We start from the raw sequence: 24,888 nt of genomic DNA, 5'->3' as shown, positions 1-24,888 counted from the left end.
CAGGATTCACATAACACAAGATGGCTGCACCCATAGTGGAGTCAGGGTGCCCATAATGAGTGATCAGCAGGGATCTGAGGTTGTGTAGAGCCGGGCCGGGGTGAGGGACCTGAGGCTGCACCCCCCTGCTCAGCGGAGCTTGACTGGGGACATCAGGCCATGGAGCCAGGGCAGGGGACCTCAGGCTGTGCACCCTGCCCAGAGGTGCTTGACGGGGACTCAAGTTGCATCCCCTACCCCAGTGCTGGGCCAGGGGACCTCAAGCCATGCCCTTCACCCTGGGCTGGGGGACCTGTGGCTGTGCCCCCCACCCGGCGCCAGGCCAGGAGACCTGAGGATGCACCCCCTGCCAGGCAGAGCTTGATGGGGGTGGGGCCAACCAGGTCTGGGTATTGCTTGATTTCACGGTGAACACAGGTGGGCAGGTACTTGACTCTGACAGGAGGAAGATTTTCATATACATTTTACTCATTTTCTTTCATCTCTGATACTTCTATTATAGAGAAAGGGAAAGTGGCAATATTAAAATATTTCCTCTAATTAATTCCCTTTTAATGTGATGAATTACATCCACCTGGCCACTAATATATTATGTAACCTGTGGGAACTGGCTTTTTTCCAGTTAGCATAGTTCTCTGGACATTCATCCAGGTTGTTGTGTATGTCAATAATCTGTTTCTTTTATTGCAGAGTAGTATTTATATATATAAAAGTCTAAGCAACCATCCAATTATTTGGCCATCTGACTGATAGCTATGACACACAACGACCCCCAGGGGGCAGATGCTCAATGCAGGAGCTGCTAGTGACTTGGCTGCTGCAGTTCTTGGGTGACACCCAGAACCAGAGAGGAGGGAGCCTGATTCCAGGGTGTGTCACCCAAGAACTGCCCTTTTGCAATCTAGGACCCCTTGGGGGAGGTCAGAGAGCCAGTTTCGGCCTGATCCCCACAGGCCAGGCTGAGGGACTCCACCGGTGCACAAATCCATGCACTGGGCTTCTAGTTTTATAATATGGATGTATCAAAGTTTCACTATTCAGTCCTTAAATACTATCGATATATTTAGTTTGGGGTTACTAAGAATAAAGCTACCACAAACATTTCTGTATAGATTTTTGTATGAACAAGTTTTCAAGTCCGAGAAGCACAATTGCTGGAAAATATGGTAGTTGCATATTAAGTTATGTAGGGCTTTTTTTTGTTTTTTGTTTTTTGTTTTGTTTGTTTTTTAGTTTGTTTGTTTTTTTTTAAGAAACTGCCAAACTTCTTCCCAAAGTGGCTGTACCATTTTTGCATTCTGACCCACAATGTAAAATTGATCTAGTTTTTCTTAATACTCACCAGCATTTGGTATTGCACAATTTTTATTTTGTTCATGTTATTGGTGTGTAGTGATACCTTCCTGTGGTTTTAATTTGTATTTCACATATGGCTAATAATGTTTAGCATCATCTTTCCTTATGCTTATTTGTCATCAATATATCTTTTGTGGTAAAGTGTCTGCTCAGGTATTTTGCCCATATTCTAATAAGATTGTTTTTGTTTTTCTGTTACAGTTTGAGAGTATTTTATATAATCTGGATACTACTGGACATATTCTATAGATACTTTACATATCCTAGATAGTGTATTGTGGATATGTGGCATGCAAGTATGTTGTCTCAGATGTAGGTTATTTCTTCATTCTCTGAACAGAGTCATTTACAAAACAAACATTTTGAATTTTGATGAAGCCCAATTTATCATTTTTTCCTTTGTGGATCATGCTGTTTTTGGTCAAATCTAAGCTTAATTTTCTTAGTCATACACCCTAAAGATTTTATTACATATTTCCCCCAAAGTTTTATGGTTTTATATTTTTATTCAAGTCTATAATTTATTTGGGGTTAATTGAGACTTCAGTTGTGTTTTGTTTGTTTGCCTCAGTAATGCCTATTGATGTCCAGCATCATTTATAGAGAGTCTATTTTTTTTCCCTCTGTTAAATTGTCACACACTTTTGTAAAAAATAAGCTGGAAATTTTTGTCTAGGCTTATTTCTGAGTTATCCATTTCATTCCACTATTCTGTGTGTCTCTTCTTTCACCAATATTCATAGTCCCCAGGTACTATAGACTGAATCCTTTCTGTTTATTCTTTTTCAAATTAGTTTTATCTATTTTATTTCCTTTGACTTTCCATATAAATTTTAGAATAATCTTATTTATATCTAGTAAACATCTTCCTTCTGGTTTCATAGGAGTTATGGTAAACTTGCATATCAGTCTGGGAGAATTGACATGTTTACTATGTTGAGTCTTCAAACCATAGAACAGGGATGTCAATATATTTACATTTTTCATTTCAAGAGTACTTTGTAGTTTTCAGCACATAAGTTTTGTACTTGCTTTGTGAAATTCACAACTATTTTATTTGCTTTTTTGCTCTCACAAGTGGCTACCCATTTGTTCCAGAACTATTTATTTAAATGCCTATTGTTTTCCCAGTAATTTGAGATGCTACATTTGTCATATACCAAATTTCCATATGTACTGAGATCTACTTTTGGACATTCTATTTGATTGGTCAGTTTGTCTATTCATATTTCAGTATCATACTGTCAACTACCTATTTGCACTTCATGTCTCACTTCCTTGCTGGAGAATGCAAACACATGAGCTGCCTCCCTAGGTATGACAGCTTGCTGAAAAGGTCAGGAGTCCTGTCCTATCTCACTTTCATGTGACTTTGTCTCCTCAACTTTCCAAGGCTCAATTTTAACACTTGTAAATTAGAAATAATAACGACATATATCTCAAGCATTTGTAAGGATTAACAAAAGTAACAAATGTAAAAAATTATTGTTAATCATCATTGTTATTAATATTCACAGTATTGCAACATGGGTGGTGTTTACAAGGCCAGGTCTTGCAGTCATGCAAGAGTTCCACTCTCCTATTGAATATATGATCTTGGTCAAGGTAACTTAGCCCTTCTGATTCGTAGATTCCTCATTCTGAAATGAAGACAATAATTGTAATTAGAGCATGAGGTTGTAAGGACTTATTATAATAATGTATTTAGAGCACTTAACACAGTATCTGACACAAAATTACTGTTTGATTGATGTTAGGTATTCGCCTTTATTGATCTACTAGAGGCCCGATGTATGAAAATTTGTGCAAGAGTAGGCCTTCCTTCTTCTGGGTGGTGGCACCACTTCCCTCCAGCACTTGGGACCCCTCAGGGCTGCTTTGCTCCGGCCCAGGTTTCATCCAGAAGGACATCCAGAATGCTGCCTGGAAGGACATTTGGTCTAATTAGCATATTATGCTTTTATTATTATAGATAGATATCACCTACAATTTCTGGAGTAGAAGAATATTCCATTTCCAGAGATTCAAATGTGTTTACAGAGAGACTAGTCTGTGTATACATCAGGCTCAAAAAAACATCCATCTTGGTGAAATTCAGTATAGTTAGTAATCAGTCTCATTTAGAAATATACTAGTAGAAATAAATAGTTTGCTTCCTAAAGATGACCTTCAAAAATTGCTTGTTTGTTTGGCACATTGTAGACACAGTGCTAGTCTCTGTTGCTCCATCCACTTGTTCTTTGTGGCATTTACTCCTCGTCTAGAACACAGATAAGGAGGCTCCATGTGGCATCAAGCCCTTCACAGACTGCATTCCCAGGGGAGATGCCCCATGACTTTAAGTTGGAAAATTTCTCTATATCAGGTCATCATCAGGGTATTTTTGTTGACTTTGGGTCACAGAGCCAGGCCCTGGACTTTCTAGAGGTGATTTATTGAAGAGGCTCTTCATTAGAGATGATTGTACTCTCTACCACATTCAAATTGCTCTTTTCTGCACAGGGTTAAATTTAAGGGAACAAAACAAGCTCAAATGTTTCTATTTCATAATGAGCTTTTCAGTTCAATGCAAACCTTGTTGTTATTGATTATTCTTCAAAGACATTAATTTATCATAGGCTTAATTCTGTGTGGAGAATTCTCGATTAGAATATCTCTCCTTTACATACTTGAGAATTCTGAGATTAAATATGTATTTCCTGCCACTTCTTTATTTTTCCTAACTCCACGATCCCACACCGTTCTGCTTGGCTAACCATGGACAATGTTTTGGAGTCTTTCCTACTGATCTCATGAAATTTATCCTTTGTTAATACCCTGTAGCATTTAATAACTCCAAGGTGATAGGATAATGGAAATGGCATTAATAATTTAGAATTGAATAACCAACTGGAACAGTTCAGGCCACTTACTTTCACCTCCTTACCTGCTCTTGGCAGCATGAGGGAATTGCCCATGCCAGGCAAAATGGGTCAAGGGCACCAACTAGAAAGACAGAGATTGGTCAACAAAACAGAGCAAGGACATCAGCTAGGTTTTATACCCAAAGAAAATGAAAGAATTCTTCCTAAAACTATACTACGTGAAAGCAAGGGATTATAAAGATGATATAGCTCTGTGCTTTCTTATTCAGGTGAGAAAACTGAGGCTCAGAGAGGGAAAATAATTATACAGGGACCTGGTGGATGGTTGATGACAAAATATTGTCATTTTGAAGAGGGAATTTAAACTAAAATTTTCACAAAGATTTATCCTGGTAGAATTTTCTTGTTTGACAATCATATTAGAGAGAAGAAAATGTGTGAAGCCACTTATAAACATTTCTGCAAGGTTCTCATTAAGACTACAAAGGTTTTCCTCTTAACTCCTAGGCATGTGGGAAATATTTCACCTGCCTTCTGGATCTGCAGGATCCCTCAAGCTCACATTGTGCTTCAATTTATCCCCTTCTGCATTTGATTAATGACACATGTTCATACCAATCTGCTGAACATTTTCATACACCTCCTTAAACAATTAACTTACAGTTTATTCCCATAAGAATCACCCCACTTAGAGTACGCTGTCAACGGAGACTAAACATTTTAATTTTTCCAGCCCCACAGTACCTAATTTATTTTTCATGCTCTAATAGATGCTCAATAAGTATATGTTAATCCATTGAGAAGTGCTTATTTTTATAAGTGTTTCTGACTATGCTGTGACCCTGAGTTACACTGAGTTACAACCCACTTGTCTTGAGAGTCTTGGGTTCTAGAAACAAATGAATATGTTTGTGTATAAAGGTCTTTCTGGGAAAACATGCATCCCCTTTACTATTAAGGAATTCTTTCCTGAAATTAAAAATTATTTTGGGTTTACATTTGTGCCTTTCAATCCCAAGGCTCTTACAAGCTTGTCTAAAAAGCTAATCTACTGTCAATTTCTGCAAATTTTCATAGCCTATTAGAAAAGACAGCTATTACAAGGGTGACTGAGTCTTGAAACAAGTTCATTCAAAGTCAGGACCCATATTCTGATACTGGAAATCTTATAATACATCAACTTGTTTTCAATAAAGGCCTAATGAATGCAACACAGTTAAAAATAATTCAGTCTTTTGGATGATTGATTAGATCACAAGGTAGAGACTGGCAGCTAAGTACTTTTTCTCTGTCTCCCAAACATTTCCCATGCAATGAAGATGGATTCTTTTTATTGTGTGGATGAAATAATAATAAAGTCATAAAATAAAACAAAACAAAATAAGAGGAAGTTGATGAAGTATGTGTTTGATTAATTGCCTTAATAGATTATAGGTGCTGACTGAAGTATTTTTTATTTCTCAATACTCATTTGTCAATGTTTTAAGATATAATGCAAAAAATATGTATATTTACCAACTCCCAACTCTATGAGCAAAATGTGGAACACAAAATGCATGTGCTGGAAGTATTGGAAGCATAAAATATCTAATATCTGTTCAAAGCCTTTAGGTTATGGCAGGTTGATTGGGTTAAATTCTCAGGATAGAGGATAATTGATCATAGCCACCTGGTATTGAAGGCCTTTGGACTCTCTCTGAAGTGATATCTTGCAAAATAGAAGGTCCAGATACCCCTAGAACAGCCACAGAGCCATTCTCAGTGGCACCTGTGCCTGCATTTTTTTAATTCTAGTCTCAACCAAGATGGGCTTTGTTGTGGGATCTTATGAAGATCTCATAGATAAAAAGAGAGGACAGAAAGTGAAGGATTGACCACTTGAGCTGTATCCAGTTGAAGGAGGCAACATCAAGTAGAATTTGTTACTTTCAGAGACTTTTCTTTTATTCAGTGCAATCCTGTGTAACTGTTTACCTATCTGTATTTATTCACTTTCTTACTCATTTATATTTCTCATTTGTCTACCATGTGAGAGGCCCTAGAATATGGAAATTAGTATGAGATGCAAGATTGTTGTTCTCAGATAATTGATAGTCTATTTAGAGAAGCACATATTAAACATGTCATATCAATGAACTGTGATAAGTGTTATGACAGTGGGAATACATAGCACTATGGTAACATGTATCTAAGATGGTGTACTTAACCTCCTCTGAAAGGCTAAGGAAGATGGATCATATGGAGATACTTAAAGTAACATCTAAATATTTAGAAGGAGTTGGAAAAGCAAATGGTGTTGTTTGATGGTGGGTGGACAGTGTAACAGCAATTCCTTATTTCTTGCTTATTAAAAAACACACACAGATGTTATGAGTTTTCATATTCATAATTCTGGACTAGCTTGTATGAAAAAAATATCTCCTACTCATGGGAAACAGTTGCAAATTCTGGACAAAATATAAAAAGAAGCAGCTATTTAAAGTCACCAAGAAGAAGTCAATGGCAAGATAAAACTTAGGAAAATTCATTCTTGAAAGGACATCTCATTGGGTGAGGTCCGTGGTTTTACAGATTTTCTCCTGAGAACACATGATGCTGGACAGTTAGAAATCAAGCAGAAAAATCTCAGTCTTATTGGCTAGAGGTAACATGAAATCAAATGAGGGGGGAAAATCTCAGGTAATCCAGTGAGTTCTAGAGAGGTTGCCCCAATTCTGTTTAAAAATTCTCTTCAAAACTAGGGTGACCCTTGAACTGCAATGTTCTAAGAAGATTACAGAATTCCCAGTAGAAAGCAACACATTTTCAGCTCAGAAAAATCTGACCAAAAGGTTTCGGCTGCTGCCCAATAAAGGAGATAGAAAGTTTAGAATTTGAGTTCTAGCAATTTGAGAAGCTTTAAAGAGATCTGCTTCCATTGTAAATTTAAGTTTTTTTGAGACTTGTTATTCTGAAATGCTGAGCATGGTCGCAGCTTTCTTTGCCATGCCTTTGGAAGAGATGAGATGAGATGAGATGATATATTCTTTGTATGTTACCAACAAAGCCTTCTGGCTTTCACCCTAGTTTTCACTTAGCTATTAATTGTCTTTAACTTTTTATTATTTTTTTCCCCAGAGCTCAATTTAGCTGCTGAGTTCTATTTTACTTATAGTTACTACATATTTCTCAACTCCCTGATAAATTTTACAAGCTAATGCATTTTTTCCATTAATATACCAACCCAAATTCACCACTGTTGAAAATTCTAGCATTTGGATCACCAGTTTTATAGAGTCTATCTATGATTTGCTGACCACCACTAATAATATCTTCTTTGCTAACCTGACAAGTGACACAGCTAAAAAATAAATAAATAAATAAATAAATAAAAATAAAAAAAGCCATCTTATTGATTGCTGTCCCTGACTGCCTGAGCAACTATTGACATCAAGAAGTATATTCTCAGACAGAGCTTAGGATGTGGGATGTTTGGGAATGCCCTTGGGATCACAATTGTAAAAGAAAGGAAGCAGAAGCTGGACTTGATAAGAGAAAGAAGTTGACTATAATGTTTAGCCAACCAGAAACTCTGAAACTAGAAAGGCTCTTCAAAATTGTTCCCCATTAGACATGACGGGCAGGCCTTTATACACATGTTGAATGCAGGCCACCTCAGGAAGGTCAGTAACTAGTACAGCATAGCTTTCTGCCACTGAAGTAATCCCTAAAGAAGCTGACAGCTAAAGGTTATCTGCTAATAGCACTCCCAAAAGCTGGGTCATCAGGTTATTTCATTAAAGGGGATTAGGGTGGTTTATCACAGTATTCATCACAATCTATATCCACCATCTTGGACCCTGATGTGATAAGCTTAATGTAAAAGCCAACATTTAAAAGTGTCAGGTTAAAAATATAGAGAGACGATATTTCTTTGAACTCTGGAAACTTCTAGTTTAGGAATTCTTATTAGGACACTATGCATATCTCATCCTTGTAGCTACTGTTAGCGAGACCTTCAGTTGCAGAACACTAAAAACATGCTAACAGATGAGAGAAAGAGAGGAGAGGTGGCCTATTGTAGGCAGAGGAGCATTTTGTGAAAAAAAAATCAAGGTTGTGAGAGAACATGTGTGTTTTGAAGACCTGAAGCAAACCTAGTATGGGTAATGTATTAGGGAGGAGAGAAGGCTGGAGGAGCAAGCAGGGGTGACATCATGAGAGCCTCTCAAACTATATTATGCAGTGTTTTGGTCCCAAGGGCAAGGGAAAGCAATAGCAAAGTTTTAAGCAGCAAAGTTATATAATAGGGTTGTTCTTTTGAATGATCTCTCCAGCTTCCACTAAGAAGCTTAATTTGGAAAGGCCAAGGCAAAATACAGGGAGATCTTTTAGGGAGTCATTTCTGTAATCCTGGTAAAAGAGGGCTTGGAGCAGGGTGGGAGCGGAATGAATGGAAAATGTGAAGAGAGGAAGAGCTATCAAAAAGTCAGAACTAATTGCACCAATTGGTGACTAACTCATGAGGAAAAAACTTGGAACTTGAGGTGATTCCCCAGGTCCTGGGTTGGGCAAAATGCCCTTGGGCACATCTTGAGTTGTATCCCAGAGGGATGGTGCAGGCTCTGAGCTCTGGAGCCAGGCTCTGTGCTTACTTCCTGACTTTGGTACTTCCTAACTGGGTGCTTTTTACCAATATTTACCACTTGGTACTTCAGTTTTAAAATCTGGTAAAATGTTAAAAATCTACTTTAGAAGCTTGTGTGAAGAGTAAATGAATTAATACAGGTAAAATGCTTGTCCATACTAACTTCCCAATACATACTAGCCATTGCTATTATTAGGAAGTTCACTCTGCTTTTCCTGTTCCTGCTTCTTTTTTGCATTTTAATCTTGTCAATGGTGGTGCTTCCAGATCCCAGTGCAATAGCCCTACTCTGTCCCTTGCTTCTTTAATGATGCCTTTCCTTCACCTTCCTGATGCCCTGGCCAGGCTTCATTAACTCCCTCACACTGTACAAAGTAATATTATAGAAAAAGAACATCTTAATGGCAGTTACTCTGATTTAAACTTTTATGTATTGAAAGTACTATGTCCTCAAATCAAACAGGTTTGCCTTCAGTTGCTGAGTGCTGGCACCTAGGATGAATGGCATCATCCTCATATTCTGTATACCTCAACAAATCAACCCATTAATTCATAGAAAAGAAACAAACAAACAAACAACAAAAAACAACAACAACCCATAACTTTTTATTATAGCACATGAATTTACTCTTGCCCAGTTCTCCAATCCTTTCTCCACTAACCCTTACACTAGTTAATTAAATGTACTAATCTTCTTCCTGTCTCTCTAATATGCCATTCCAAGAACCTTGCATTTTTCTTTCTTTTGCTCATTATTCAGACTTCAGATTTAATGTCAACTGCTCAGAGGCCTCTCATTATTATTATCATAGCCTGTCAACTCCATAAACTTCTTTGTTCTCAACATTCTCTTATTTGTATTACCTCCCCTTGCTCATCACACACATAGCACAAATACTTACATAAGTTCCTTAAAATTGTAAGCTCACCAGATCTCCCCACTCCTCTCCCTTTCCTTCTCTGTCTTTTCTTCCCTGCTGAATAACTGGCACCTAAATGACATTTGAATTTGACACACATTGCTTGTGATCAGTTAATATTTGTTGACTGACTAACTGATGACTGACTGATATGAAAATCCTACTATTAAAAACTTGTACCACTGAGACCTTATGTTCATATTTGAAAAATTAGGAAGAGGGATTAAATGAAACTTGTGTTGTTGTTTTGATAGAGGGACAAATTAGATCTCCAGATTTAAGCAGACACAGATATAATGAATGAGGTCCATAGAGGAAGTGCAAGATAGATGTAAGTCAAAGAGACACAGAACAGATGTGTTTGAGATTTTACTGAATATATTATTCTATCCTATTTTTCACTTAATATTATCAGTACTTTTTTATATCATTAAAAATCTTTATAAACATAATATTCAATCATTGAGTAGTATTCTATTTTATAAATAAACATAATCTTATTCAACAACTCTGATTATTTTCTAAGTATGAAGTCTTAGAAGGGGAAAAACAATTTAAAAAGTACAAATGGTTTTATTGCTAACAGAAATTACTACTAAAAGCTTCCTAACATGTTTGTGTAATTTATATTCATCTAGTCTAGAAGAGTAACCATTTCATAGCACCCTCCAACATTAATAACATTTACTTTATTTTTGTTCATTTATAAGCAAAAGTTTAATCTTGTGTTTTCTGTTATTACTAGAGAGTAATAAATATTTCAGATATTTGCATTATCTCTTTTGTATTTTGAACATTTGTATATTATATTTTTCTCCTTTTGGTTTTAGTGATGGTCTCATCAATTTGAATGACATTTTTACACATTAAATATATAACTGCTTATTACATTTGCTTCAAATATTTATCATATTTACGGATTTTAAAAAGAACATTTGACCTAATGTCAGCAACATTAGAGGCTCTGAAGGAAAAGAATAAGTCTAAATCTAAGGTAAAGTAGAAAAGTTCCTTCCTCCTAGAATAATATGTGCTAACAATTGGCCAAGTTGTGAAAACTAAAGCAAAGAGAACTAAGGATTTGCCTGAATAGAGTTCAAGTCATGCCTAAAGGACTCAGGATTTTATAGAATTAAGAGGAAGTAACATTAGGTAAAGTAAGCTATGCAGGCTGAGTGTGCTAATTTTTCCAGAAAAACAAGTTCAGTTATGACTGAGAGATCAGACATAGAGCTCAAAGCAACAATTTATCCTTTGTGAATTAAGGATTCGACCATCTTTGAAAATTTTAGATACCTTATTTTCCAACCTATAGACTTTAACCTCACACATCTTTCCTCTGAAACCGTAAATATTAGAGAAATCCAAAAAGATTTTTTTTTAACCCGAAGTCAGAGGGAAAGGGCAGAAGAAAGAAACAGGATTGAATCCCAAGACTCTTGTGAAGCCAGGGAATTAAAAAAAATTCTCCCTGAAGAGCAAATTGGTCATGGGATAGAAAAGAGAGGTGGCTATGGAAACAAAATTAGCAATGAGACATCAGGAGCAAGGAGTCAACCCAGCCACACACCAGTTTGGATCTCTCCTTCCCTGGTGGGTCGAGGAAATGTGCTAATAGGCAAAGAAAGTCTTCAAAACCCAAACACCTGGAATGAAGAGAATCTATATTTTCCTTACAAAATCAGGCTCTTTGGCACATTTATAGCTTTTCAGTGATCTGGCCAACTATGCACATTGAGAACTGGGTATGCCACAGCTTTCACCTTGAGTTAAGCACCTTGAAATGGCACAAATTGAGAATGTCCTTATTCACACCACTGCCATGCCACTAAACTGTTCTTTAATTTGCTCTGAAATTTATTATATTAAACCTGTTATACAATTTCCTGAAATATACTGTCACAACAGTGTCTTTCTTTTTCCTAGCTCACTTGCACATACACAGGCAATTGTCATTCAACAATGGGAAGGGAAAAAATAGCCTTCCTTATCTCTCTTTTCTTATTTATTCAGATTTCCCTCAGGCTTTTCAATGTTACCCAAAAGAAGCTGCCTTGCTTTTCGTAATTCTGTTCTTTTAATATCATGAAAATTGGCTTTAGGATGTGGTGCATGAAAAGGCAAAAAGGAAGAGCGTACTTTGTTCCAAAATTAAAGCAATTCGTGTAAAGGGAAGTTTTTATTTGCATGAATGCTTTTCTTAAAATCTATTTTTAAAAAGTTTGTACATCTTTGAGCTATTTGTCATTCCTACTCCCCACATCATCTCTCTTCATGCCTAGAATGCCCTCATTCCCTTTTAGCCCATTCTCCTGATGTCAGCCATTTCACCTGCCTTTCTATACATTTTCAACATCAAACAGTACTCCACAATAGGCACTGTGCTTTCATCACAGGGAGCATCTGCATATCATTCATCTGTCCATTTATTTATTAACTTATTCAACTACTAATTACAATTATGTGTCAACTGGTCAGAGACACCTTGCAAAATGTAGGGATTTGAGCCAAAACATATATGGACATGAAAGGCTAAACCATTTGTATGTTTGAAGAATGGTGATTCATACAGAGAAGACAAAAGAGCATAAAACCTTCCAAAAGCTTGCCTGGCAGGGCAATAAACTGGCCAATCACTTTGGAGAAAAATGCCATTATCCTATAACATTGCAAATTTGCCTGCCTTGAATCTGGTAATTCCTTTCTGAGATCTATAACCAAGAGACCACTGATCAGGAGGCATGTTGAGAATGCCAATAAAAACCCTATCCAAATAGCAGGAAACCAGAAACAACTCGGTCATTCATGAAGAGGCATGTAAACTCTACTATATTCACTCAATGAAATGTTATACAGTAGTGAAAATGAAATAACCATCTATATGGATAAGCCCTAAAAACAAAGTTGAATTAGAAAAACAAGTCCCTAGGGACACTATTTTCATATATTCAAAAACAGGCAGAACACTTCACCAGGTGAATGAGGCAAGGAAACTAAAAGGCAAGGGAACAATAAACACAAAATTTAGTGTTTCATCAGGTCTTTTAGAGAAAGCTGAAGGTGGACCTGGGAGAGAGCACACAGTTGATGCTATGTTTACTATGTACAGTGCTTTAATTCTTAAATTCTTAATAAGAAAGTAATTTACTAATGACTAGTTAAGTGTTTATATAATTCCCCCTTCCACATGGTGTACTGCATCCTATTTCTAAGTCTCCATTCTCTCTAATTTTAGTTCTGAATATCATTTTAGATAAACTTTCCACTCCAACACATCCATGGAAGTCATGAAACATGCTTTTAAGTAGTACCATTTTAAATGTCCATTTTGTACAAAAAGGGAAAACGAAGTCTGACAAAGTTTTACTCCAGTATCTTGGTGAGCAGCCATCTTTAAATGAACACAAACAAAGCCCAATGTATCAGGTAACCCACTTCATAGTGTTAGCACACACAGCCATTTACCTATTCTGCATATAATTGCTGGCTCTGGGAACAGATTGATGGCAAGACAGCCTTGATTGCTAGAGCTTTCCAGGTTCACAGTCTGGCAAGTGAAGCTGTAAGGTGGGCAAGTAATTACAACAAAGTATGATAGTGTGAGGAGAAAGTGTGTCCCCACTTAATGGGAATACAGAGCAGGGCCCTCCATTTAAAAACTAGCATTTGGGATTTAAGCCTCAATAATCATTTCCCAAGAAACTGCTCCAGAGAAACCTGTTTGCTAGTACTGCAGTTAAGCTGTTCCAAATCTTTAAAAAAAAAAAAAAAAAAAAAAAAGATGATTTTTAAAATATCCCTTAATCACTTGGAATACCATTTCAACCATCTAATTTTTCCCTGGAGCTCCTGGTAATTATTGCACATTTTCTCCTTCAATTGTCAATGAAAATTTTTTTCAAGGCCATCAATGTTCTATTGTTAGACTAGGATTTTTTTCTCAACAAATCAACTCAAATAAAAGCCCTGCTAAAGGTACTGGAAAAAGCACATTCTGCTGGGTCCAAGCTGTTGTCAGTGAATAGCCAAATGTACTCCTTAAGAGTGTGGTGCCTGAGGAGGTGGTAGCACCAGTGTGATAGGAGTAATTAAAGCAGAGACTCATCGTCATTGGTCAGGGACACCAGGGAATGGACTTATCTACAAAGTATGAAGTTAAGGGAGTGAGTGGTCCTTAATGTCCACAGTCTTACAATTCAGATAAGAATTTGTGTATATGAAATTTATATATCTATCCATATTGTATATAATACATAATGACTGCGTTATGAGAGTCCAGAGGGACAAGAGACTAATTTAATTTTTATTTCAGGGTAATAAAGAAAGATTATAGCAAAGAGAGTATTTGGTTGTATTTAAATGTATGAAAATATTTCAGTATTTGGAGTTATATACAAAGGGCACTTTAGATGAAGAGACTACTAGCCACCACCAATGAAGTCACAGATAGATGGGATAGGATATGTTTAGATCATCCTGATCCATTTTATTTTTTTTATTTTTTTTTATTTTTATTGATTTTTTACAGAGAGGAAGGGAGAGAGATAGAGAGCTAGAAACGTCGAGGAGAGAGAAACATCAACCAGCTGTCTCTTGCGGACCCCCTACCAGGGATGTGCCAGCAACCAATGTACATGCCCTTGACTGGAATCAAACCTGGGACCTTTCAGTCCACAGACCGACGCTCTACCACTGAGCCAAACTGGCTTTGGCCATCCTGATCCATTTTAGCTGAAGCAGAGACTGATGAAAGTTTTTGTTTATTTATTTTAATTTTTTAGATTCCTAATATAAGTGAGGTTGTTATTATGGTATTTGTTTTTCTCCATCTGACTTATTTCACTTAGCATAATACCCTCTAGATCCATCCATGTTGCTGAAAATAACAATATTTAATTCTTGTTATTGCTGAATAATATTCCATTGCATAGGCATCCCACATCTTCTTTATCCATTCATCCATTGATGGACATCTAGATTGATTACATATTATGGCTATTACTTGCAATAAACATGCATTCCTTTAGATTAATGTTTTTGTTTTCTTCAGGTAAATACTCAGAAGCTGGATTGCTAGATAATATGGCAGCTCTATTTTATTTTTTGAAGAATCTCCATACTGTTTTTCATAGTGATTGCACTAACATACAATCTCACCAATAGTGTTAAAAGGTTCTCTTTTCACATTCTTGATAGCAGTTGCTATTTGTGGACTTAGTGATGATAGCTATTCTGATAGGTGTGAGGTGATATCTCATTGTGGTTTTGATTTGCATTTCCCTGATTATTAATGATGTTGAACATCTTTTTATATGTACATTGGCCATTGTATGTCCTTTTATGCAAAATGTCTATTCTGGGCCTCAGCCCAGTTTTTTCATTGGATGGTTTGCTCTTTTCTTGTTAAGTTGTATTAGTTCTTTATGTATTTTGCATATTAACTCTTTATTGGATATATTATTGGCACATTCAGTAAGTTGTTTTTCCATTTTGTTGATGGTTTTCCTCTCTATGCAAAAATATTTTCAGTTTGGTATATTCCCAATTGTTTATTGTCTCTTTTATTTCCCTTGCTTAAGGAAATCCTATATAATAAAAGGTTAATATGCAAATTGGCTGAACAGTGAACAACCAGAACAACAGAACAACTGGTTGCTATCATGTGTGCTGGTCACCAGGGGGCATGAGCAGATCATGGTAAACGTCGGCCCTGGTGGGATGGGGGAGCAGGTGAGTGGGGGCTCCAGACCAGTAGTTTTCATTAGGGAGAGCTTCTGGTGGTTACTGAAAATTCTTTGCTCTGGTCACACCTTGCATTCTCACTTGCTGCTGGTGCTAGAGCCAGCGCTCACACCCACTGCCGGTGGCCAGCACTGGCCCCAATTGCTTGGCACTGTCAGCAGGTGTGAGTGGTAGCTGCTGGCCCATAATGCCCCTTAAGGCTTTTCCACCTCCTCCTGATTCTGAGGGGAGATCAGGGTTAGCAGTTGCTTCTCGCACCCACTGCTGGTGCCGGCCCTGCTTGTACCCACTGCCAGTGCCAACCCCACTCACACTCCCAGCTGGAGTTGAAGCCACTGCTTGCACCTGCTGCCAGTGCCTAGCACCAGTCCCAATTGCTTGGCGTCACCAGAAGGTTTGAGTGGTGGCTGCCAGACCAGATGGCCCCTGAGGACTTCTCTACCTCCCCCTGCTCCTGAAGGACAATCAGGGCAGCTGCTGTCACTCATACCCACTGATAGTACTGGCCCTGCTTACTCCCGCTGCTGGCGCCAGCTTCAATCACGGTTTCCACAGGTGCAAGCAGGGCAAGTGCCACTAGCATATGGGAGCTGCAATGGTAGTAGAGGATGCTGGGAAACATGGAACTGGAGGCCAAGGTGGGAGGGGCTGGGCAGGGGCACAGAGGATGGGCCAAGACTTGCCCCTATGCACACCACAACCTTGCTGCCCACAGTTCCTTTCAAAATGCACAAATTCTTGCACTGGGCTCCTAGTATATCAATAAAAATATTGCTAAGTGCAATGTCAAAGGGTTTACTACCTGTGTTTTCTTTCAGGACTTTTATAGTTTCAGGTCTAACATCTAAGTCACTCATTTTGAGTTTATTTTTGTACATGGTATAAAAAAGTGTTTTCATTTAATTTGTTTGCATGTATCTGTCCAATTTTGCCACTTATTGAAGAGACTCTCTTTACCTCATTGTAGATTCTTGCCTTCTGGTTATAAATTGACCATATTAGTACACATTTATTAGGATTTCTAGTCTAATCCTATCTATCTATGTATCAGTTTTTATGCCAGTCCATACTGTTTTTATTATTTTAACCTTGTAGAACAGTTTGCCATCAGGGAGCTTGACATCTCCAACTTTATTTTTTTCTCAAGATTTCTTTGGCTATTCAGGATCTTTTGTGGTTCCATGTAAATTTTCAGATTGGTTGCTCTAGTTTTGAGAAGATAGCCTTTGGTATTTTGATAGGGATTGCATAGAATCTGTATATTAATTTAGGTAGTAAGGGCATTTTAACAATATTAATCCTTACAATCCATGAGCAAGGTATGTCCCTCCATTTATTTGTATCTTCTTCAGTTTTCTTTTTCAATTATCTTATAATTTTATTATAAAAGTAGAAGCCCAATGCATGAAATTCATTCAAGAGTAGGCCTTCCTTCCCCCAGCTACTGGCACTGGCTTCCCTCTGGCACCCAGGACCCGGGCTTCCCTTGTAGCCCTAGCTTCATCCTGAAGGATGTTTGGTCTAATTAGCATATTTTGCTTTTATTATTATAAATATTTTCAAGCATATTATAGTTTTCAGGGAATAGGTCTTTCACATCTTTGGTTAAATTTAATCCTAGGTATTTTATACTTTTGGATGCAATTATAAATGAAATTGTTTTCTAAATTTTTTCTTCTACTTGTTTGTTATTGGTGCATAGGAATGCAACAAATTTCTGTATATTGATTCTGTTTCCTGAAACATTACCAAAGTTATCTATCATCTCTAATTGTTTTTTGGAAGAATCTTTAGAATTTTTTATGTACAGTGTCATCTACAAATAATGAGAGCTTTACTTCTTCCTTTCCAGTTGAGAAACCTTTTATTTCTTTGTCTGAATGCTGTAGTTAGGACTTCTAGCACTACTGGTATGTTGAATAGAAGTGGTAATAGTGAACATCCTTGTCTTACTCTTAATTTTAGAGGAAAGGCTTTCAATGTTTCACCATTGATTATGGCATTAGCTATGAGTTTGTCATAGATGGCCTTTATTATGCTGAGGTATGATCCTTTTATACCCACTTTTTAAGAGTTTTTATCATAAAATGATATTGCATTTTATCAAAGCTTTTCTCTAACTTCTGATCATATAGTTTTTATCCTTTATTTTGTTAATGTGATGTGTCAAATGGATTGATTTACAGATATGATAATTCTTTATATGTCTGTAGTATCAGTTGAAATGTCTCATCTTTCATTTATAATTTTATTTATTTGGGCTCTCTCTTTTTTCTTGATGAGTTTGGCTAAAGATTTATCTATTTTATTGATCTTTTCAAATAATTGGCTCTTGGTTTAATTGATCTCTTCTTTTTTAAATTAATTTTTCAATCTCATATTAACTATTTCCTTTTTTTGTTTAATTTAGGTTTTGTTTGTTCTTTTTCTAGTTCCTTTAGGTGCAGAGTTAGGTTGTTTATTTGAGATTTTTCTTAATTCTTGAGATAGACCTATCTAGCTATACATTTCCTTCTTAGAACTTTTTTTTGCTGCACCCCATACATTTTTAAAATGTGGGTTTATTTTCATTTGGTTCAAGATAGTTTTTGATTTTTTTATTTCTTCATTGATTAAATGTTTGTTAGTACCATGTTTTTAGTTTTCAAATATTTGTGCGTGTTTTTTTCTGATGACTTTTATTGATTGACATAAACATAGGAAGAAAAATTCAATACTAAAGCCACTTAAGTAAGGAACAAGACTCTATAATTCTAATTCAGTATTCTTTCAAGAAAACATAATTCACATTCACATTCTAACCTGGTCCTTCCCAGATAATGTCCCTTTGGTCTGGAACAAAAAAAAAAAAAAAAAAAAAAAAAAAAGGGCGTGGAGGTGCTATTTGTTTGGAAATAACAAAATATTTTCTATGCTTACATTATTTCCTCTTAGTGGGATTGAGGAGTTGAAATATGCTCTGAAATTCATTCTGTACACATGTACACAGCTGTCTATCTCATATACATGAATGTGTTTTCATTCATCATTGGAGATGTCTGATATAATATTGTGCACAGTGTCTTTAGCAGCCTAGATAGAGCAGAATCAAAGTGGCTTCTGACCAGAAGGGACAGATGTCCCCTCATCTGAATCTACTCATCAATAAAATCATTGGCATGGCTCTGTGTTTAGTACTGAGCTCAAGAGAACATCATAGATTTTTACTCTTCCTGTTTTCCTGGAATCAGATACCAGTATAGCTACCAGTTAATATTGGTACTTTACCAACATTATCACAGGCCTATCTGAAAACATTTTTTAAAATGGGAATATATTGCCTAGAGTATCTAAGATCGGCAATGTTGTTTTACCATACTGAATATGGCTAAAATATATGTCTGAGTATGTAGAGCTGTTGGGAGCTAGCAGAGTTGAGGCAAGCAACTCAGTCTTAAGGAAATAGAATTAAGTTCCTTCTAGCAGAGGTTGTGTGGTGCCCTGAGGGCTTGGCCAGAAGATAAGATTAACCTGGGGCTTAGCATCTCCTGTCTTCCTGCCTCTTCCCCTTCCTGACCCTCCCCCCTAGATAGCCCAGCCTTGGAATGTAGCACCTTGGAATGTTGCACATCTTTGCAACTTCCCCTTCCTGACCCTCCCCCATGGACACTGCCAAAGACCCCCCTGCATGGGCGGCCCTGCCCCCCTTTGTCTCTGCTGTATAAATACAGCCATTTCAGAGAATAAAACTGAGGCTTGATCAGAACCTTGTCTTGCCTCCATTCTTTCCGCGTTCCTTGTTTGATTCATTCTCTTAGGTGGTTCCTGCGTGCCCCCCATTGTTGTCCCGCGGGTCGGGACATAGAGCCCAATCATTTATGAGCTGACATGTGTTAATTCACTCCATAATTAATTAATAGAATGTTGTAAAGCACTATGAAAAAATTTTAAGTATTTGATAACAAATAGTTGATGGAAACCCAAAGGTGAAACCTGGAATGTAATTGTCCTGCAGTATTCAAGTGACAGTGTTGGGTGGGTGAAATTTAGGTTCCTGCAATTGGCAAATTCAGGTTTGCTTTGGAAAGCTGTGGAATGGTTGATAACTATAATTGATTTAATTCACCCAAAACATTTATTGAAGCATTGTCTTACACACTAGGAATAGATCTGCAAAAATAAATAGCAAAAATGTTTCTGTCCTCAAAAACCTTACATTTCAATGGGAAGATGTAAACAATAAATAAACAGGCCAATAAACAGTAGATCAGATAGTGATCAAAGCTATGAAGAAACAGTAAGCAAAATAATAAGATAAAGACTGTGGGAAGAGGAAGAGGCAAGGGAGAAGGGGGAATGTACTATTTGCCAAATTCTGTAGAGTTGTCAAGCCAGGAATTCCTAATTAAATGACACACAGCCAGAAAGCTGGATAAACTGAGAAACGAAGCCAAATATTATGTGTAGGGAAAGAATCACTTGCAGAGAAAGTGGTACAATAAGATATCCCAAGGTGAGAATATTCTTGGCATGTACAAGAAACATCAAGGACCGTAGTGTGGCCAAAATTAGAGTGAAAAGAGGAGAGTTGGAGGAGGTGACATGAATGAAGATGCAGGTGAGTGAGCTCATTTGGACCCCGGAAGGCCACTGTATAGGTTTGCCTTTTACTCTGAGTGAAGAGGGGGAATACCACAGAAGTTAGAGTAAAGGAGGGATGTGATTCTGCTTGTAGTTTGAAAGGACAACTCTGCCTTTGTGTTGAAAATAGGTTTTGGTTATTGGGGAGGGTAGAATCAGAGAAACCAGTAAAGAAGTAATTGAAAAAGTCCAAGTGAAAGATGACGATTTGAGGCAGGGAGTTAGGGAGGAAATGGTAAGAATTAATCAGACTCTGTGTATTTTGATGAAGAAACTGTTGCAAGTTGTATGTAGTTGTAATAAAAGCATAGAGTCAAGGATGGTTCTGTCTTAATGATGGAATTGTCATTTGCTGAGACAAAGAAGACTGGGAAAGGACCATCTCTGGAGAAGGGGAAATCACAAACTTTGACCTGAGGCTTGTCAAGTGTAAGGTACCTATTAAACATCAAAATATATGTGTTAGGAGAGAGTATTTAAAGTTTGAGATGAGTTCATGGCCAGAGATGTAAATGCACGTTAGCAAGCGCCCAACATTTTAAACTCTGAGACCAGATAAGTTACAAGGCAATGATGTACGTTGTAGAAGAAGAAGAATTGTGCCAGGGAGAAAAGAAGGAACACACCAAGTTGAACAAGAAGCCTCAGAGTATATATAATCACAGTATTAACAATGCAAACATAGTCTCTAGTAGTTCATAGTTCTAAGAACATATTTGTTATTTCCAGTTTGTGTGTCCTTTAACCTCTAATGTAGATACTACTGAAGCCAATGACACCTGGCTGATTCAGTCCAGATCCTTACGTATCTACTCTGTGCAATGCTATTCTTCCACTGAAAGCATTCCTCCATAAAAACACAAAGGGTATTTTCTCTAAGATGTTTGGACATCAATAAGATAACAAACATAGGCAAAGTTTCATTTTTAGCATAGTTGTGTTACGTAATAGCCCAATCTTTATATTAGCCTCTTGTGTAGTAATTAGCCCATAGGCAAAAGTGACCACCTCCCAAAGAGAAGAAACAGGCACAAGTTACAGGATAAGGAGGGAAACATAGATGAGTTAGCAGAGACTAGTCTAGAAGAACTGAGATCCTGCCTCTGCATTCCTTTCAACAATATGCTGTAGCAGGCTAATTTTCTTTAGACTCCGAAAACATTAATTCAATAAATTACTTCTATTAATTATTGTAATTATGAATGCATGACTATAATTTTAAAGTCATCTTTTTTTTTTTTCCACCCTCTGCCCCACTGACATCTGAGTGCTATTGACTGTAAATGTCAAATTCAATTTCTAGCCATATTTTCCTTGTGTGGGGATCAATACATAACTTGAAGTGCTCCTTTGATAGGACATTGAAAGTTGTTCCTTACCCATGTGACATTTTGGCAGTTTTCCCTCCTGAATATTTTAGATAGATATTGGCAGCTTTCACTTTCTGGGTATTGACAGGGAAATATATTCTTGCTTTGTCAACCTGAACTTCCAAACTAAGAAAAAAAGATGTGAGATATTGAATCATATGCATATTAACTTTGAATAAACCCAATTTAGAGAAATCCAAATATACAAATGCTGATTAAGGTGCCCAACTGTTAATTATTTATTGATTTATTTACAAAAGTATTCTTAGTTTTTCATTTTTTAATAATTTAGTATAGGATTCTGGCAGTCATTTAAAAATGCTTTACTTATAGTTTTATCAAGGATTCAGATTTTGCAAATAGAAAATGAGTCATGGAATTTAAGAAATTTAAAAAAGTTAATTTGCTTAAAACATTGCTTTCATATTTAAATCACTAATTCATCCACTTTCTTATTCAATTATTTACTTGTAAATTGATACAACCATTATGGAAAAGAGTGTGTAGGTTCTTCCAAAAGTTAAAAATACAACTATCATATTCAACAATTTCATTTCTGAGTATATGTCCAAAGGAAATAAAATCACTATTTTGAAGAGATATCTGAACTCCTATGTTCATGATAGCATAATTCACAATAGCCAAAACATGGAAACTACCTCAGTATCCATAAGCATATGAATAAATAAATGAAAACAAGAGGACTATTATCTAGTCTTACAAAAAATGAAATCCTGCCATTTGTGACATGAATGAATCTGAAGGACATTATGTTAAGTGAAATAAGCCAAACACAGACAAAAATTGCATGACCTCACTTATACATAGAATTTTTAAAAGTTGAATTTATGGTAACAAAGAATAGAATACTGACAGTGGTTAAGATGTGGGGAAAAATAGGGAAAAAGAAAGAATAGAGGTTTTGAGGAGCTCAGGAGAGAAGAGTTATTGCTTAATGGATACCATGTTCAGTTTTGCAAGAAGAAAAAGCCCTGGAGATGGATGGTGGTGATGATTGCATAACAATATGAATAAATACCATTAAACTGAGTGTCTAAAAGTTATTAAGATAGTACATTTTATGTTATGAGTATTTTACTACAAAAATAATTTACCCATTCATAAACACTGTTGAACAGCTACTGTACATTAGACACGGAGTCAGTCAGTCATGAGAGTTGGGTACAGGAGATAACCTGCCTGCATACCAGGAGTGGTAGGACCAGAACGGGACTATGGAAAACAACAGTGTTATCTCTGGTGGGTTTTCACATTGTCCGCTGAATGCTCTCTAATGTAAACCCTTCATCCACTTTTTCTATGAAATCCTGAGTAAACATTCATCACTCAGAAATTTGAGTGAAATTTATTTGAAGAAAACCAAAGAAGTGCCATTTTTTTTACCCAAGGCTGGCATTGACTGGACACAGACTTAATTGCAGACTTTGAGCTACCTCTCCAAATATATTCTGCTCCTTAATGGAACGGTGTGCTATTTCATTTGCAACTCCAGGTGCATGGCATGGTGTCTGACCCTCACCCTCATCTGGTAGGTAATTAATGAATACTCCTCTGACACAAAAAGTAATTGGTTATTGAATATTTCTGTTTCCTACCTGAAAAGTACCAGACATATCCCCAGAGTTGCTGACCTGAGACATAATTGTGAATCAGAGCACATGCTTTTACTAAAGCTCAGAGAAGGTAGTAAGCCTAATTCCCTCTATGGGCAATTTTGGGTGTCTTGGTAAATGCTTACTGTCACTGAGACTCAGCTATACATAACAAACCCAAAGGCTGATGCTAGAAGCTACTGAGAATAATGACTGGTACTTCTTAAATGAAACAAACAAACAAACAAACAGAACTGAAAACACCACTTTTATTGTTATATTAAAGGCCCAATGCACAAAATTTGTGTAAGCGGCTTGGCCCTAGCAGCCACATTGGCTTGTCTCAACCCTCACAGCCCTGGCTTAGTCTGGAATATTGTCCTGAAGGACATCCAGTCTAATTAGTATATTATGCTTTTATTATTATAGACTAGAGGCCCAGTGCATGATTGAAATCGCGCAAGGAAGCACCTTGCCTCCTGCTGTGTGAGGAGGCACCCTGAAAGGGGCTGGGCCCCTGGGGGGCTGGGTCTGCGCCTGACTTGTGCAGCACCAGCTGCTATTGGAGTCAGAGGAGACCAGCACAGCGAGGGGCCAGGACCTGTGTCTAACTTGCATTGTCCCCCAGCTTCCCTGCCTGTGTCTGCTGCAGGGCCACCCAAGCCTCCATGCTGGCTTGGGCAGGCCCCCCTGCTTCTGTGTCTGTCTCTGCTCTGGGCCTCACCTGTGCATATAACCTCCTCCTGTCTGTTATGACCTGTTATGGAATACTGGCCTAATTTGCATATTTCTCTCTCTCTCTCTCTCTCTCTCTCTCTCTCTCTCTCCCTCTCTCTCTCTCTCTCTCTCTCTCTCTCTCTCTCTCTCTCTCTCTCTCTCTCTCTCTCTCTCTTCATCTTCTCTTCCCATCTATCATAATCTTTTCCCTTCTCTTATTCCAAAGCATTTTGGATGTTTTTTTTTAATGAGTTAGTGGACATAAGGATATAATTGAGCTAATGCTTTTCAGAAATCAACATGGAGGAAACATAAATTGATTTTAATGAACAACCTGCCTCTTGTTTTCATAAAAAAGATACAAAAATAATGTTTAGCCTGCCTTTCACAAAATTGGAACATCACAGTTTTTAAAGACTTCAAATAATTTTGAATTCAATTTTCATAGCAGCCTCTTAAGGTGGACAGAGGCAAAATAGTGTAAGAAAGATAAAATGAATCTGGATTCAAAAGGCTTGAGGTTATGTCCCTGCTGACCACACACCTGTGGGCTGTAAGCCCCACATATCTGAATGTTTTAAAACTCTAATTTTCTTCATCTGTAAAATAGGAGTTAAAATAATCTTTTTCTTGTAGAGTAAGAATTAGTTAAGAAATTAGGGAGCATTTACTATATTCCAAGCACTATTCTTGGCCTGGGACACAGCCTGTAATAAGTAAAAACCTTAGTTTTCATAATTTCCTTCGTATTCGTGTGTGCAGCAAACTATATGTCAGATATACTACAGAAAAAATAAAGCAAAAAATGCAAAGAGAGAATGTGCTAGAGATAGAGAGGATCTGCAATTTTAATTAGAAAGAAAATGCAGGGGCTCTGAGAAAAAAAAAGTAACAACAACAACAAAAAACAAAAAACAAAAAAAACAGGACAAGAGCCGGCCAAAACAAGAAGCAGAAAGAGCAATATTCTTGTGGGGTGAATGTGCCAGGCACATTTGAAGCACAGCGAAGAATGCATATATTTGGAGGAACAGCACTGAAGGAGAGTATAGTAAGAGA

This window comes from Pipistrellus kuhlii, unplaced genomic scaffold (genome assembly GCF_014108245.1).
Source record: "Pipistrellus kuhlii isolate mPipKuh1 unplaced genomic scaffold, mPipKuh1.p scaffold_m20_p_3, whole genome shotgun sequence".
NCBI lineage: Eukaryota > Metazoa > Chordata > Mammalia > Chiroptera > Vespertilionidae > Pipistrellus > Pipistrellus kuhlii.
This window is presented reverse-complemented; position numbering follows the sequence as displayed.